The following is a 15,377-nucleotide window of genomic DNA, read 5'->3' as shown; positions in this document are numbered from 1 at the left end:
GTATAGCACTGCTATACTCGGTTTTTCTATTTTTTTTTATGAAATAGTATAGCCGGCCGGCTATATTCGGTTTTTAAATTTTATTTAAAATAAAGAGTATGGCCGGGCGGCTATAGTCGGTTTTAAATTTTTTGTAAAAGAAATAGTATAGCCGGTCGGCTATACTCGTTTTCAATTTATTTTAAAAGAAATTGTACAGCCGCGCGGCTATACTCGGTTATTCTAAATTTTTTTTATTAAAAAACCAAGTATAGCCTCGGTGCTATACCATTTCTTTTTTTGTCAAAGGAAAACACAATTGATTTGAAATAAATTTGAAAACCCGAGTATGGCCGCACGGCTATACTATTTATTTAAAAAAAAAATAGAAAAACCGATTCTAAAGCTTAATTTCACTCCAAGTGCACCCATAATCAGCTTTATAATTTCATTTCATGGTTCTTAGGGCATTCATTTGAGTTATCATGCTTTTGTTGTGATGTGTGACCATAGCAAACCTAACAGATCGAACTTGACTACATTGCTAGTGATGTCTGCATAAAGATTCAGATAGATTCATTCAGTAACAAAATTCAAAGCAATAGTGTGCGTCCCCTGCAAATGCAGAGGAATTAGAAAGATCGAACTTGATTACATTTCTAGTGATGATCTTATCTTTTGAAAAGCTTATTTAGTTATACAGAATTACATAGTAAAATAACTTACCTTAACAATGTGAACAATAAGAAAAGCCACTGAGACATACACAAGCATCGATAACTCCTTCAAGTAAATGTTGTGTGATATAGGTACCTGGACAGAGTTGTTCACAAATTCAATAAGACAAAATCTGAAACAACTTCAAAATTACGGCTAACCAAGAACTTGGAACTGACCTGCTCATCTTGCAATGAAACCATCTGCAACAAAGGTGATGTGCGCTTTAGAGTTTTCTTTTAGTTCATATTAGTGCATAATCTCTAAATTTGGTCTGTATATACACTCACCACCACATTTGGACTCCAATTCCAACTGCTTTTCTGCTTCCTGAAAGTCATGTGAAACCTCAAATTCCTTGTTAGTACGTTGGTAGCAGACCCTTCTCATTGATAGCCCAGGGGATCAGAGAGTTGTGTGAAAATCTTACCTTCATCATCGTCTCTTTCTTCCATGTTTATATGCCTTTCATTAAAGTTTTTGTTGCTGTACTAGCCAGAACTCAGAAGAATATCTAATGAGATTATTGGGAGTGTATATTCTGTAGACACTACAGATAATTTTTTTTAGTTGGATAATGGTTGGTTATTCTATAAAAATTTCCTACATTTTTCCAAATAATTCAAGAAATAGTGACTTTCAGAAGGAACAAAGAAAGTTAATAAACAATCCAGTAGAAGCTTTGAAATTATAACAAAATAGTTCAAATGTTTGGTATTGAAAGCATTTTTATGCCAAGTTTTGAAGTTTCTAGAGAACGATTAAGCCCAATATATATAAAGATTTGATGTGCTTTTCTTTTAGTTGTGTTCATATTCCATGTTATCAGTTCAGTTCTCATAGTAAAAAACTAGTTAGGAAATTCTTGTCAAAATGTTATTACCTAAGAAGAGAATAATAAGTAGAACTGTGACTATCCAGTCGGCGAACTTGACGTTGAAGGCAACTCCTATGCTGATGCCCAGCATGAACATTGGCTGAAAGAGAAATGCCAGATCATAATCTATAAGGGGCATGTCCAGTGTTAGGTGCCTAAGTCTCAAATTGAAGTGTACAGTTGAAACTGAAGCACCCATTATCTCATAGCTTATGTACCTTCTTCTAGGTTGCTTAACATGATTGATTGTGATTGATTGCTTAACATGATTGATTGTGCTTGATTTTTTTGGTTTAGTCTCGCGGCTGTACTATTTCTTGTAAAAAAAAAAATTTGAAAAACCAAGTATAGCCGTTCGGCTATACTGTTTCTTTTAAATAAAAGTTAAAACCCGAGTCTAGCCGATCGGCTATACTATTTCTTAAAAAATTGAAAAACCCAAAAAAAAACCGAGTATAGCCGTTCGGCTATACTATTTCTCTCAAACAAAATTTTAAAACCCGGCTATACTATTTCTGAATTTAGCCGCCCGGCTATACTATTTCTTTAATTTTTTTAAAACCCTGTATAGCCGTGCGGCTAGACTATTTATCTAAAAGAATTAAAAGCCCAGTACAGCCGCACGGCTATACGATTTCCTTTTAAAAAATTAAAAACCGAGTTTAACCGCACGGCTATACCTTTTATAAATGTATTGGTAGCTCAAGTGCAAAAAACAAATTCTCAACTTGCTGCATACTTAACTCATTTTCTAGAATACCAAACCATCTTAAAGCTCAACATGCTACAAAACTTCAAATTTCAATAACTAATATAACCCAATTCAAGTATTCATATATAATTATTACTTAATTAGAGTATTACAATTTACACGTGAGTATTACAATTAAATATGGCCAATGAGTAACAGATCGTTATCCTAAACAACTTGAAGAAGTGGATGCATTGGGTATGCTCGGCCTCGGAAATCAAGATTGTGGGGATAATAATTCCTCATATATTATAGTCTCGTGGCTTTACTATTTAAATATATGATTTGAAGATGTATAGTTGCGCGATTAATGTAACAGGTGGGCAGATTTCTGTTGTTCAAGGTCTTTTGGAAGAGTTGCCATATATATATATAAATATATATATATCAGTCCCCTTCTATTGAGGGATCCCTCAAATAATTTTATTTGAGGGACGCCCTTTAGGGTACCATACAATTTTTTTCCCAATGATCCAAACCATCTATTTTTTAGGTCTTCATTCATAGATCATCCTTACAAAAAATTACACAAATCGGAAACCGTTTCGACATCCAATTGTATCATACAAAATCAATGAACACGGTGCTTCAAGAAAGTACTAAAATTTCAATAAATCAATTGAATGGTCAAATGATATCGGATTCAAGTGATTTTTTGTAGAGATGATCTTTGAATGAGTATCTACAAAATAGACGGTTTGGATCATTGAAATACAATCCGAGTGGGGCCTACAAGGTGTCCTCAAATAAGCTTATTTGAGGATCCTCAATGGAAGTTTCTATATATATATATATATATATATATATATATATATACATCCTTCTATTGAGGATCCTCAAATAATTTTATTTGAGGGACGCCCTTTAGGGTACCCTACAATTTTTTTTCCAATGATCCAAACCATCTATTTTTTAGGTTTTCATTCATAGATCATCCTTACAAAAAATTAGATAAATCGGAAACCGTTTCGACATCGAATTGGGTCCTACAAAGTCAATGAACACGGTGCTTCAAGAAAGTACTAAAATTTTCAATAACTCAATTGAATGGTCAAATGATATCGGATTCAAATGATTTTTTGTAGAGATGATCTTTGAATGTGTATCTACAAAATAGACGGTTTGGATTAGTGAAATACAATCCGGAGTGGGCCTACAAGGGGTGTCCTCAAATAAGCTTATTTGAGGGATCCTCAATGTTTCTATATATATATATATATATATATATATATATATGGCAACCAAGTTGCAGTTGCAGAGACGAGGAAACTTCTTATAAGCTGCAAAGTAATTGGTACATTTTTCTTCTTCTTTTTCTTCCTCTCTTTATTTTGCATGTAATTTTACACAAACCCAAGTCAGACCAAATGTTGGCGAGAGTAAACACACACACAAACATTAAAAGGGAAGATTAATATCCTTATTCACAGGTCAAACTAGTTTTAAGAAGGAAGAATCTAGAGCGACTGATAGACAATAAGCCCATCTCTGATTCAAGTATCATAGAGAATACAAGGCAGAGACCAAGTCATGGCGAGTCTCCAAAAAAGGGACACGACCACTGGCTCTCCCGCCTAGGCTCCGCCTAGATCCTCCTGCACCGCCTAGAGCGCCAGACGCCTAGGCGCCTCCTAGATCCGCCTAGACCCCAGATTCGCCATGGCCGCCTAACTACGAATTCGAGTCTCTATCCGTGGCTAACATGGCGTCCAATTTACGTATGTTTCTGATTTTGCAATTTTTTTGTTTGTTTACATGGAAAACGATTACCAGAGAGTTTCTTCTAAGGATTTTAAGATTTTATAGCATCAGAGTTGTTGTCTTCGAGGAGATTTCAATGGCTGAATGAAATCTGATGGTTTTCATAGACAGAGTCCAATCCAATCTAATCAACGCAGCAGCCGAAACGAAAGAAAAAAAAAAGGAAGCTTGAGTTGAGAAAGAGAGAGAGAGAGGAGAGACCGAGTCTTTGAAGCTTGGAAAGGCCTATAGAGAAGCGATATGGCTGTGACCGCGGGTGCAAGCTTATATATTTAAAACGTATAGCCGGGTGGCTATACCTTTAAAATATTATATTTTTCGAGTATAGCCGAGCTGCTACGTTTAAAATATTCAAATATATTTAAATTGTATAGCCGAGTGGCTGTACCTTTAAAATATTCGAATATATTTAACAAGTTAACGAGTACAACCGTACGGCTATACTCGTTAAATACATCAATATATTTAACCCTGCTCTTTTGCCTTGAGATACATCAATATACTCTCTGCATATGAAAAATTGGATACAAAACATTCTAATGAGACAATGAAGAGAAGAATTTTGAAATAAATTGAAGTTATCAGAGGTCATATGGCATTGATATATATGCGAACTATTCTAAATGAGATTCAAACAATGTGTTAAATGAGAAGTAGCATCTCATTCTTACATATACCATACCCACGCGCACTTTAAATTCCCCATGTTAAGGGGGGAGAAAAGTGCAATACCTCTCTTGTATCTCGCAAGCGTAGGAGATCCAAACTTTCATGAGGACGCCGGTTTGATAAAGAAGCCAGTTGCATCCAATCATACATTAATACCGGCAATCACAACCCACAATATACTCAATTTTAATAAAGAGAAATATAAAGTTACAGAAGCTGAAACGCTCATGATCTTTTAGTGAAGGCATTAGCGCTTCCACACCAAGAAGTCTATCAAGTCGTCTTCGATCTGTAAAGAGATACTATCATACATCAAAAGGGCACATAGGTATACTGAACACAAGAATAGGGGAAGAAACCATTCTAATGTACACTTGCATTACATATAGACTAAAAATTTTAATGTCTTGAATAAAGACAAATTGTCACAAGTAAATAAGATATGTTGATCTAGAGATAAAGATCCTCCCCAAATGTTCCAAGCAAAAGCTTCCTGAAGATGAAATCTGAATATGACAGACATTTCAGTGGAATAAAAGGTTTAACCTAATAAAACTAATCTTTCATTTCCAGCCATTACAACTGACCACCAAATTGAAACATGCAATCTCAGTCAGGTAGTAATATTCACCCAAAATAATGGAAAATCTTATTCAGGATATTCTTAATGGTCATCCAAATACCTACTATAGAGGACTAAGAGATTTAACTTATGGAGATAACCTATTAAAAAAGAAAAAAAAAGAAAAAAAAAAAGAAGGTAAATTCCGAGTTCATTCAATTCATGTCCTTCCTGAGCACTTTACCTTGATTTGCTGCTCTTTTACCCCGCCCTGTCCATAACCGAGCATACTCTGCTGCATTATTTGTCAATTCCTGCAACTGGACAGATATAGAAGTTAAACCATGTAGGCGCAAGCGCAACCAATATGAGGGTGAAAAACATGGAAGAACTTTGTCTTGCATCTTCCTATACTGATGCCTGTTACACTTTACAGGGCCTTTTAGCAATGACATTGCTAGACTTAAGTCAGTGACAACTATAATACATTTGAAGATTTACAACCAAATTTCATTAGGTCACGTGTCACCTGTAAAATAAGATGCCTTATCCACAACACTTCAAGCTCTGCTTATTGTATCTCAAGCTTTGCCAATTGAAGTTGAAAACTACGCAATTTTGCATCTAGAAAAATGTGTGACCAATTTATTAATAAATAAAATTAAAAAAAACTCAAAAGCATTGTTAAGCACCAGATCAAGTTTAACTCAAGCTTCTTACTATTCTCTACAACAAAAAATTTAAATATAAAATATGAAAGAAAAGAGCACACTCCAATAGAGAGATTACAGCAAACCAAATTGTCATGAACTTATGTCTGCTCTCTCTCTAGACCCTTCTGGTGGATATATGTCCTGGACCCATACGGTACCTGAAGCTGAAGAGCACATCAAAAGACAAAAATATTGAACAAGAGCAGCAACTAAAGATCAAATGAATGGCTAGACATCTCATAAGACAACTCACCCAACTTGGTCCCAAGATCGAATTATACGAAACCGTCGGCGACTTTCAATCTGCATGAAATGGTATTATTATAAGTACGTGAATGGATCATTAAAAAAAACATCATAACTTCAAACAAAAATGCGTTTTGACATGGAAATACTTATCATAGATAAGCCTAATAGTTAATTTGCAACCTTGGGTGTATAAATAAAGACAAAAAATGAAGGATAAGTGTTCATTAAATGAAAAGTAGATCGGTTTTAGCATTCATAATGCATTAAAACAATGTAAACAGAGAGCAAAAGTACAATTTGAAGTAAAAGGCACTAGTATCTAACCTATAAATAGAAACGTCCATCTGGAAGTGGTTCACACCTACATAAATAATAATAAAAATTTCTTTAAAAGGAGGAAGCATGGTAGTGGAGTTTACAAATGACATTCTGGGTCTAACTTTATATACCTTAAGAAAGTTAAAAGGGATTGAAAAGGACCAGTGACACTTATATACCATTCCCATCCGACGGTTGCCTTCCATTATCCTCCTTGTTGGTTATACAATTATCAATGACTGATTAAAACAATTATATAAACAGAATTTATAACAAACTGTAATACAGAATACAGTATATGAACAATAAATAAAACTGACTTGAATTTGAGATAGAGGCTTGCAGATTTGATGCAATGTCCTAAAGACAGTAATTTCACCCCTTCTCGGTGCTTGAAGTTCTACAGGTGACTGCCTCCCAGATTCAACTATCTGTATTCTAAGCCCTAGCACTCGGACTTAGAATCTGGCGAACGTTGTTTGTTTTCCTCTCAGACAATATGAAATGCTTGTAGAATGTTTTTTCTGTGTGGAACGTATGAGGCCTTATTTGATTTAAATAAACTTCTGAAACCTTATCAGAAGAGTCACAACTGTTAGAAAACAGTTAATAAAACTAATCCGAAACCAAAAAATAATTTTAAATCTGAAAGTGCCCAAGTGCCCCAAGGCCCAAGGCCCATCTTTTTGACTATTAAATATTATATATTTTTATATAATATTCAAAGCCCAAATCGATTTTGAAGCCCAAATTGCTTCCACTTGGCCTACTTCCATTTACTAAGTGTGGCACTTCCACACTTATAAGGACCTCACTCTTTCTACTTTCTATCAATGTGGGACAAAGGTTCTTGAATTTAATTCAAACTTCCAACAATACCCCACATTTGAATCGAAATTCTAGACCCCACATTTGAAATGTGATACTTTTACTGCTAAATGTATGTAATGCATTTGAGAGGAAACAGATGTTATATACATCAGGAAAAGTGTCTTTTGGACTTGAACTTACCCTAGTGAAAACATATCGGATTTACTTGATGACGCAGTGGATATAGTTGATCTTGAACTGTTCACCGTTATTGTAAACCTAGACAATATGTCTCACACATATAACATCTTAACAAACGTTAGTTCATACGTTTTTGTTCATTTTGGTCCTGAACATATCCCAGGTTTCATGAGAGCTTTAGAGAACTTAGCCTTTTAATTTTCCGTTCTCATAAATGCGACCCCACATTTACTCCCATATAGGTGACACCAATTAAGAGTTTTCTGCCTAAACTCCTCTTAATAAGATATTAGTGTCATTAAATGCAAAGCATAACCTTCACATCAACAGACAACACACTAATCATCATAGGAATGAGTTAAATTGTGTGTTCAACTTTTGAATCTTACCCAACCAGTTTGCCTATTGAACCTAGACCATGGGATCTCCAATCAACTAGGTTAGGTTTCCGTTAGGTTTGATTCATTGGATTGGCTTCAATCCCATTCCCCTCGATGTAAATTTTATTTGCTCTCTTGGTAGGCCTTTTGTCAAAGGATCTGCAATATTTTCCTTTGACTTCACATAGTCAATGGACATAATTCCATTTGAGAGCAATTGTCTAATTGTATTATGCCTACGCCTGATATGTCTTGACTTTCCATTGTATACACCACTCTTGGCTCTTGCTTGTGCTGCCATACTATCACAATGTATACAAATCGCTGTCACAGGCTTAGGCCACATTGGAATGTCCTCTAGGAAGTTTCTCAGCCATTCTGCTTCTTCAGCAGCTTTATCTAAGGCTACAAACTCTGATTCCATTGTAGAGCGTGCTATACACGTCTGTTTAGAGGATTTCCAAGATACTGCAGCTCCACCTAATGTAAATACATATCCACTAGTTGATTTGGTTTCTGTACTGTCAGAAATCCAATTTGCATCACTATAGCCTTCTAGAACTGGTGGATATCTAGTGTAGTGCAATCCATAGTCTTGGGTGTATTTCAAATATCTTAGCACCTTGATTAGTGCCTCCCAATGATCATGTCCAGGATTGCTTGTGTATCTACTAAGCCTGCTTACTGAATAAGCTAAGTCTGGCCTAGTAGAATTCATTAAATACATTAGGCTCCCAATTACTTGGGAATACTCCAATTGGGAAATTGCATCTCCACTATTCTTTTTAACTTGCAGTTTACATCAAAAGGAGTCACAGAGTTTGCAACAAATTGACCAAACTTTCTTAAAATTTTTTCTGCATAATGGGATTGAGTAAGAATATACCCATCATTATTTCTTTTGATTTGAATTCCCAATATGACATCAGCTTGACCTAAGTCTTTCATGTCAAAACTTGAATTCAACATCTTCTTTGTAGAATTTATCGCATCCTTACTTGTTCCCATTATGAGCATGTCATCAACATATAAACATACAAGAACACAAGAATTCTTATTGTTTTTTATGTAAACACACTTGTCACATTCATTGATCTTAAATCCGTGTGACATCATTGTATGATCAAACTTTTGATGCCATTGTTTTGGTGCTTGTTTAAGTCCATATAAAGACTTAACAAGTTTACAGACTTTAGTTTCTTGACCTTTTACCACAAAACCTTCTGGTTGTTCCATGTATATTTCTTCATCTAATTCCCCATTCAAGAAAGCTGTTTTTACATCCATTTGATGTATGTCCATATTGTGTATTGCAGCTATAGCAATTAACATCCTTATAGATGTAATTCTTGATACTGGAGAATAAGTGTCGAAATAATCCAACCCTTCTTTTGCCGATACCCTTTAGCAACTAAACGTGCCTTGTATTTATCAATAGTACCATCGGCTTTTAGCTTTCTTTTAAAAATCCATTTATATCCAATTGGTTTGTTACCAGGTGGCAAATCAACCAATTCCCACGTATGGTTCTGCATAATGGATTCTACTTCGCTATTAACAGCTTCCTTCCATAAAGGAGCCTCAGTGTAAAGCCATAGCTTCCTTATAAGTTTGTGGTTCTTCTTCAATCAGGAAACTTACAAAATCTGGTCCAAAACTTTTTGGTGTTTTAGTCCTTTTTCCTCTTCTAGGTTCCACTTCCTTTTCTTGGACACCTGAAGAGGATGGTTCATCAGGATTTCCATCATGTACTTTCCTTTTGTTTGAACTGACCTCTTTTCTTTATAAGGAAAAATTTCCTCAAAGAAATCAGCATCAATGATTCTATAATTGTGTTAACATGTATATCAGAAATATCAGATTTAATAACTAAAAATCTATATGCAGCACTTGTGTTAGCAAAACCTATGAAAACACAATCAATAGTTTTAGGTCCAAGTTTTACCCTTTTTGGTAAGGGTACTTGTACTTTAGCTAGGCAACCCCACACTTTCAGTGTCTTGTATGTAGGAATCCGTTCTTTCCACATTTCATAAGGAGATTGTTTACTCTTCTTATGTGGAATTCTGTTCAAGATGTGATTTGCAGTAAGTAAGGCTTCACCCCACAGATTGTGTGGAAGCCTGAACTATTCAACATGGAATTTATCATATCCTTGAAAGTTCTATTTTTCCTTTCTGCTACACCGTTTTGTTGTGTATATGGTGCAAGTGGTTTGATGTATAATTCCATGAGTTGCACAAAAATCAGAAAATGCAGTGGACTCATATTCTCCACCTCTATCTGATCTAAGTACTTTCACTTTCCTATCAAGTTGATTCTCAACTTCGCCTTGTATGTCTTAAACATCTGTAAGGCTTCATCCTTGCTATGTATTAAGTATACATAACAATACTTACTGCAATCATCTATAAAGGTTATATAATAATTTTTCCCACCACGAGTTGGTGTAGATTTAAAGTCACAAAGGTCACTATGAATTAATCCAAGTAATTCATTTGATCTTCCTTGAACAGATTTAAAGGTTTGCCTAGAAAACTTGGATTCTGTACAAGTTTCACACTTATTATCAAAGTCAATATCAATTTTAGGCAATAAACCTAGATGCATCATTCTATGCATAGATCGATAATTTACATGACCTAATCTAGCATGCCAAATATTAGAAGACTCAGCAAAGTAAACGGAAACCTTATTTATATTATTATTAAAAGCATCATTGCCAGTTACATTGAGTTTGAACAAACCATCAGCAAGGTAACCCTTTCCTACAAACAGCCCTCCTTTGGTTAGGATGAACTTGTCAGATTCAAATACAAGTTTGAAACCCTTCTTACTAAGAATAGGCCCAGACACTAAGTTCTTCCTAATTTCAGGAACATGCAGCACATCCAAAAGGGTTAAAACCTTCCCAGTGAACTTCAAAGAAGACACTGCCTTTGCCTTCAATCGCAGATGCAGAGGCATTTCCCATGTCTGATTTCTCACCACAGAATTCTGTTCAGAATCGTGAACAGATTCTGTCACCACAAATGTGCCTAGTAGCACTGTATCAACCCACAGTCCTTAGTGTCGAAACCAGATTGGTTTGGACACTACACCACAAAATGTTCATTGACTTCACCACATTGGCTTGAGGATTGGTTGGATTTTGATCTCTTCGGTGGCGGCAATCTTGTGCTTTATGCCCTGGTTTTCCACATACCCAGCAAGCACCTTTGATTTTCTTGAAATCCTTGCCTTTTGGTGCATGAGTTTTGCCATAGTTCTTTGCAACTTTCTTGCCCTTGTTATTCTGGAATTTTGGCTTTGATGTCTCAACGACATTGGCTTTGGCTTCCATGACAGGCACTTCACCCTTGTCACCTTTCCTGTGATCCTCCTCAACTCGAAGCCTCAAAATCAGATCCTCCATAGACATCTCTCTGCGCTTGTGCTTCAAATAAATTTTGAAGTCTTTCCATGATGGAGGCAGTTTCTCTATGATTGCTCCAACCTGGAAGTGTTCATTAATAGAGCACCCCTCTGCAAGCAAATCATGGATCAGAATTTGAAGTTCTTCAACCTGTTTAATAACATCTTCGAATCAACCATGGCATACTTGAGAAATTTGCCAATCACGAACTTTTTGGCACCAGCATCTTCTGTTTTGTATTTTTTCTCAAGTAATTCCCAAACTTCCTTTGCAGAATTGTATGACGAATAAATGTCATACAGAGTATCATCAAGCTTTGTTAAGGATGTAGTTTCTGCACAGGAAATCGATTGTTTCAAGCCTCAATGGTCATCATTGTTTCCTTAGACATTGGATTTTCTCCTGATTTGGGAGCCTCCTCTCGACAACATGTGCCGATTCATGGTTGTGAGATAAAACAGCATCTTCTTGCCATCTCTTGAAGTCAATTCCCTTGAACTTCTCAGGCTTCTCGTCATGAGGATTCTTAGTCACCCCGTTCACAGTCACTGATGATTGTGAATCCATATTACTGTCTTTAGATTGTTGGTTATACAATTATCAATGACTGATTAAAACAATTATATAAACAGAATTTATAACAAACTGTAATACAGAATACAGTATATGAACAATAAATAAAACTGACTTGAATTTGAGATAGAGGCTTGCAGATTTGATGCAATGTCCTAAAGACAGTAATTTCACCCCTTCTCGGTGCTTGAAGTTCTACAGGTGACTGCCTCCCAGATTCAACTATCTGTATTCTAAGCCCTAGCACTCGGACTTAGAATCTGGCGAACGTTGTTTGTTTTCCTCTCAGACAATATGAAATGCTTGTAGAATGTTTTTTCTGTGTGGAACGTATGAGGCCTTATTTGATTTAAATAAACTTCAAACCTTATCGGAAGAGTCACAATTAGAAAAGCAGTTAATAAAACTAATCCGAAACCAAAAAATAATTTTAAATCTGAAAGTGCCCAAGTGCCCCAAGGCCCAAGGCCCATCTTTTTGACTATTAAATATTATATATTTTTATATAATATTCAAAGCCCAAATCGATTTTGAAGCCCAAATTGCTTCCACTTGGCCTACTTCCATTTACTAAGTGTGGCACTTCCACACTTATAAGGACCTCACTCTTTCTACTTTCTATCAATGTGGGACAAAGGTTCTTGAATTTAATTCAAACTTCCAACAATACCCCACATTTGAATCGAAATTCTAGACCCCACATTTGAAATGTGATACTTTTACTGCTAAATGTATGTAATGCATTTGAGAGGAAACAGATGTTATATACATCAGGAAAAGTGTCTTTTGGACTTGAACTTACCCTAGTGAAAACATATCGGATTTACTTGATGACGCAGTGGATATAGTTGATCTTGAACTGTTCACCGTTATTGTAAACCTAGACAATATGTCTCACACATATAACATCTTAACAAACGTTAGTTCATACGTTTTTGTTCATTTTGGTCCTGAACATATCCTGGTTTCATGAGAGCTTTAGAGAACTTAGCCTTTTAATTTTCCGTTCTCATAAATGCGACCCCACATTTACTCCCATATAGGTGACACCAATTAAGAGTTTTCGCCTAAACTCCTCTTAATAAGATATTAGTGTCATTAAATGCAAAGCATAACCTTCACATCAACAGACAACACACTAATCATCATAGGAATGAGTTAAATTGTGTGTTCAACTTTGAATCTTACCCAACCGGTTTGCCTATTGAACCTAGACCATGGGATCTCCAATCAACTAGGTTAGGTTTCCGTTAGGTTTGATTCATTGGATTGGCTTCAATCCCATTCCCCTCGATGTAAATTTTATTTGCTCTCTTGGTAGGCCTTTTGTCAAAGGATCTGCAATATTTTCCTTTGACTTCACATAGTCAATGGACATAATTCCATTTGAGAGCAATTGTCTAATTGTATTATGCCTACGCCTGATATGTCTTGACTTTCCATTGTATACACCACTCTTGGCTCTTGCTTGTGCTGCCATACTATCACAATGTATACAAATCGTTGTCACAGGCTTAGGCCACATTGGAATGTCCTCTAGGAAGTTTCTCAGCCATTCTGCTTCTTCAGCAGCTTTATCTAAGGCTACAAACTCTGATTCCATTGTAGAGCGTGCTATACACGTCTGTTTAGAGGATTTCCAAGATACTGCAGCTCCACCTAATGTAAATACATATCCACTAGTTGATTTGGTTTCTGTACTGTCAGAAATCCAATTTGCATCACTATAGCCTTCTAGAACTGGTGGATATCTAGTGTAGTGCAATCCATAGTCTTGGGTGTATTTCAAATATCTTAGCACCTTGATTAGTGCCTCCCAATGATCATGTCCAGGATTGCTTGTGTATCTACTAAGCCTGCTTACTGAATAAGCTAAGTCTGGCCTAGTAGAATTCATTAAATACATTAGGCTCCCAATTACTTGGGAATACTCCAATTGGGAAATTGCATCTCCACTATTCTTTTTTAACTTGCAGTTTACATCAAAAGGAGTCACAGCAGGTTTGCAGTCAAATTGACCAAACTTTCTTAAAATTTTTCTGCATAATGGGATTGAGTAAGAATATACCCATCATTATTTCTTTTGATTTGAATTCCCAATATGACATCAGCTTGACCTAAGTCTTTCATGTCAAAACTTGAATTCAACATCTTCTTTGTAGAATTTATCGCATCCTTACTTGTTCCCATTATGAGCATGTCATCAACATATAAACATACAAGAACACAAGAATTCTTATTGTTTTTTATGTAAACACACTTGTCACATTCATTGATCTTAAATCCGTGTGACATCATTGTATGATCAAACTTTTGATGCCATTGTTTTGGTGCTTGTTTAAGTCCATATAAAGACTTAACAAGTTTACAGACTTTAGTTTCTTGACCTTTTACCACAAAACCTTCTGGTTGTTCCATGTATATTTCTTCATCTAATTCCCCATTCAAGAAAGCTGTTTTTACATCCATTTGATGTATGTCCATATTGTGTATTGCAGCTATAGCAATTAACATCCTTATAGATGTAATTCTTGATACTGGAGAATAAGTGTCGAAATAATCCAACCCTTCTTTTGCCGATACCCTTTAGCAACTAAACGTGCCTTGTATTTATCAATAGTACCATCGGCTTTTAGCTTTCTTTTAAAAATCCATTTATATCCAATTGGTTTGTTACCAGGTGGCAAATCAACCAATTCCCACGTATGGTTCTGCATAATGGATTCTACTTCGCTATTAACAGCTTCCTTCCATAAAGGAGCCTCAGTGTAAAGCCATAGCTTCCTTATAAGTTTGTGGTTCTTCTTCAATCAGGAAACTTACAAAATCTGGTCCAAAACTTTTTGGTGTTTTAGTCCTTTTCCTCTTCTAGGTTCCACTTCCTTTTCTTGGACACCTGAAGAGGATGGTTCATCAGGATTTCCATCATGTACTTTCCTTTTGTTTGAACCGGACCTCTTTTCTTTATAAGGAAAAATTTCCTCAAAGAAATCAGCATCAACAGATTCTATAATTGTGTTAACATGTATATCAGAAATATCAGATTTAATAACTAAAAATCTATATGCAGCACTTGTGTTAGCAAAACCTATGAAAACACAATCAATAGTTTTAGGTCCAAGTTTTACCCTTTTTGGTAAGGGTACTTGTACTTTAGCTAGGCAACCCCACACTTTCAGTGTCTTGTATGTAGGAATCCGTTCTTTCCACATTTCATAAGGAGATTGTTTACTCTTCTTATGTGGAATTCTGTTCAAGATGTGATTTGCAGTAAGTAAGGCTTCACCCCACAGATTGTGTGGAAGCCCAGAACTATTCAACATGGAATTTATCATATCCTTGAAAGTTCTATTTTTCCTTTCTGCTACACCGTTTTGTTGCGGTGTATATGGTGCAGTGGTT

At 35.7% G+C, this 15,377-nt stretch overlaps 1 long non-coding RNA gene and 1 pseudogene across 1 annotated transcript; both read right to left on the bottom strand.

Annotated features, from left to right (window-relative positions):
* Positions 1 to 262: 262 nt before the first annotated feature.
* Positions 263 to 1,773, bottom strand: LOC148919408 (uncharacterized). Its single transcript, XR_016124366.1, has 3 exons — positions 876 to 1,773; positions 706 to 792; positions 263 to 533 (listed from the first exon to the last, which is right to left on the bottom strand). It is a non-coding gene; the product is annotated as an uncharacterized LOC148919408 (long non-coding RNA).
* A 9,266-nt stretch (positions 1,774 to 11,039) lies between these two features.
* LOC148919407 (uncharacterized) lies at positions 11,040 to 11,969 on the bottom strand (annotated as a pseudogene).
* Between the last annotated feature and the right edge of the window lie 3,408 nt (positions 11,970 to 15,377).

The sequence above is a fragment of the Prunus mume genome, linkage group LG2 (assembly GCF_029339155.1).
Source record: "Prunus mume cultivar Tortuosa linkage group LG2, ASM2933915v1, whole genome shotgun sequence".
NCBI classification, from domain to species: Eukaryota; Viridiplantae; Streptophyta; class Magnoliopsida; order Rosales; family Rosaceae; genus Prunus; species Prunus mume.
Note: the sequence above shows the minus strand (reverse complement) of the source record. Positions and strands in the feature narration are given on the sequence as shown.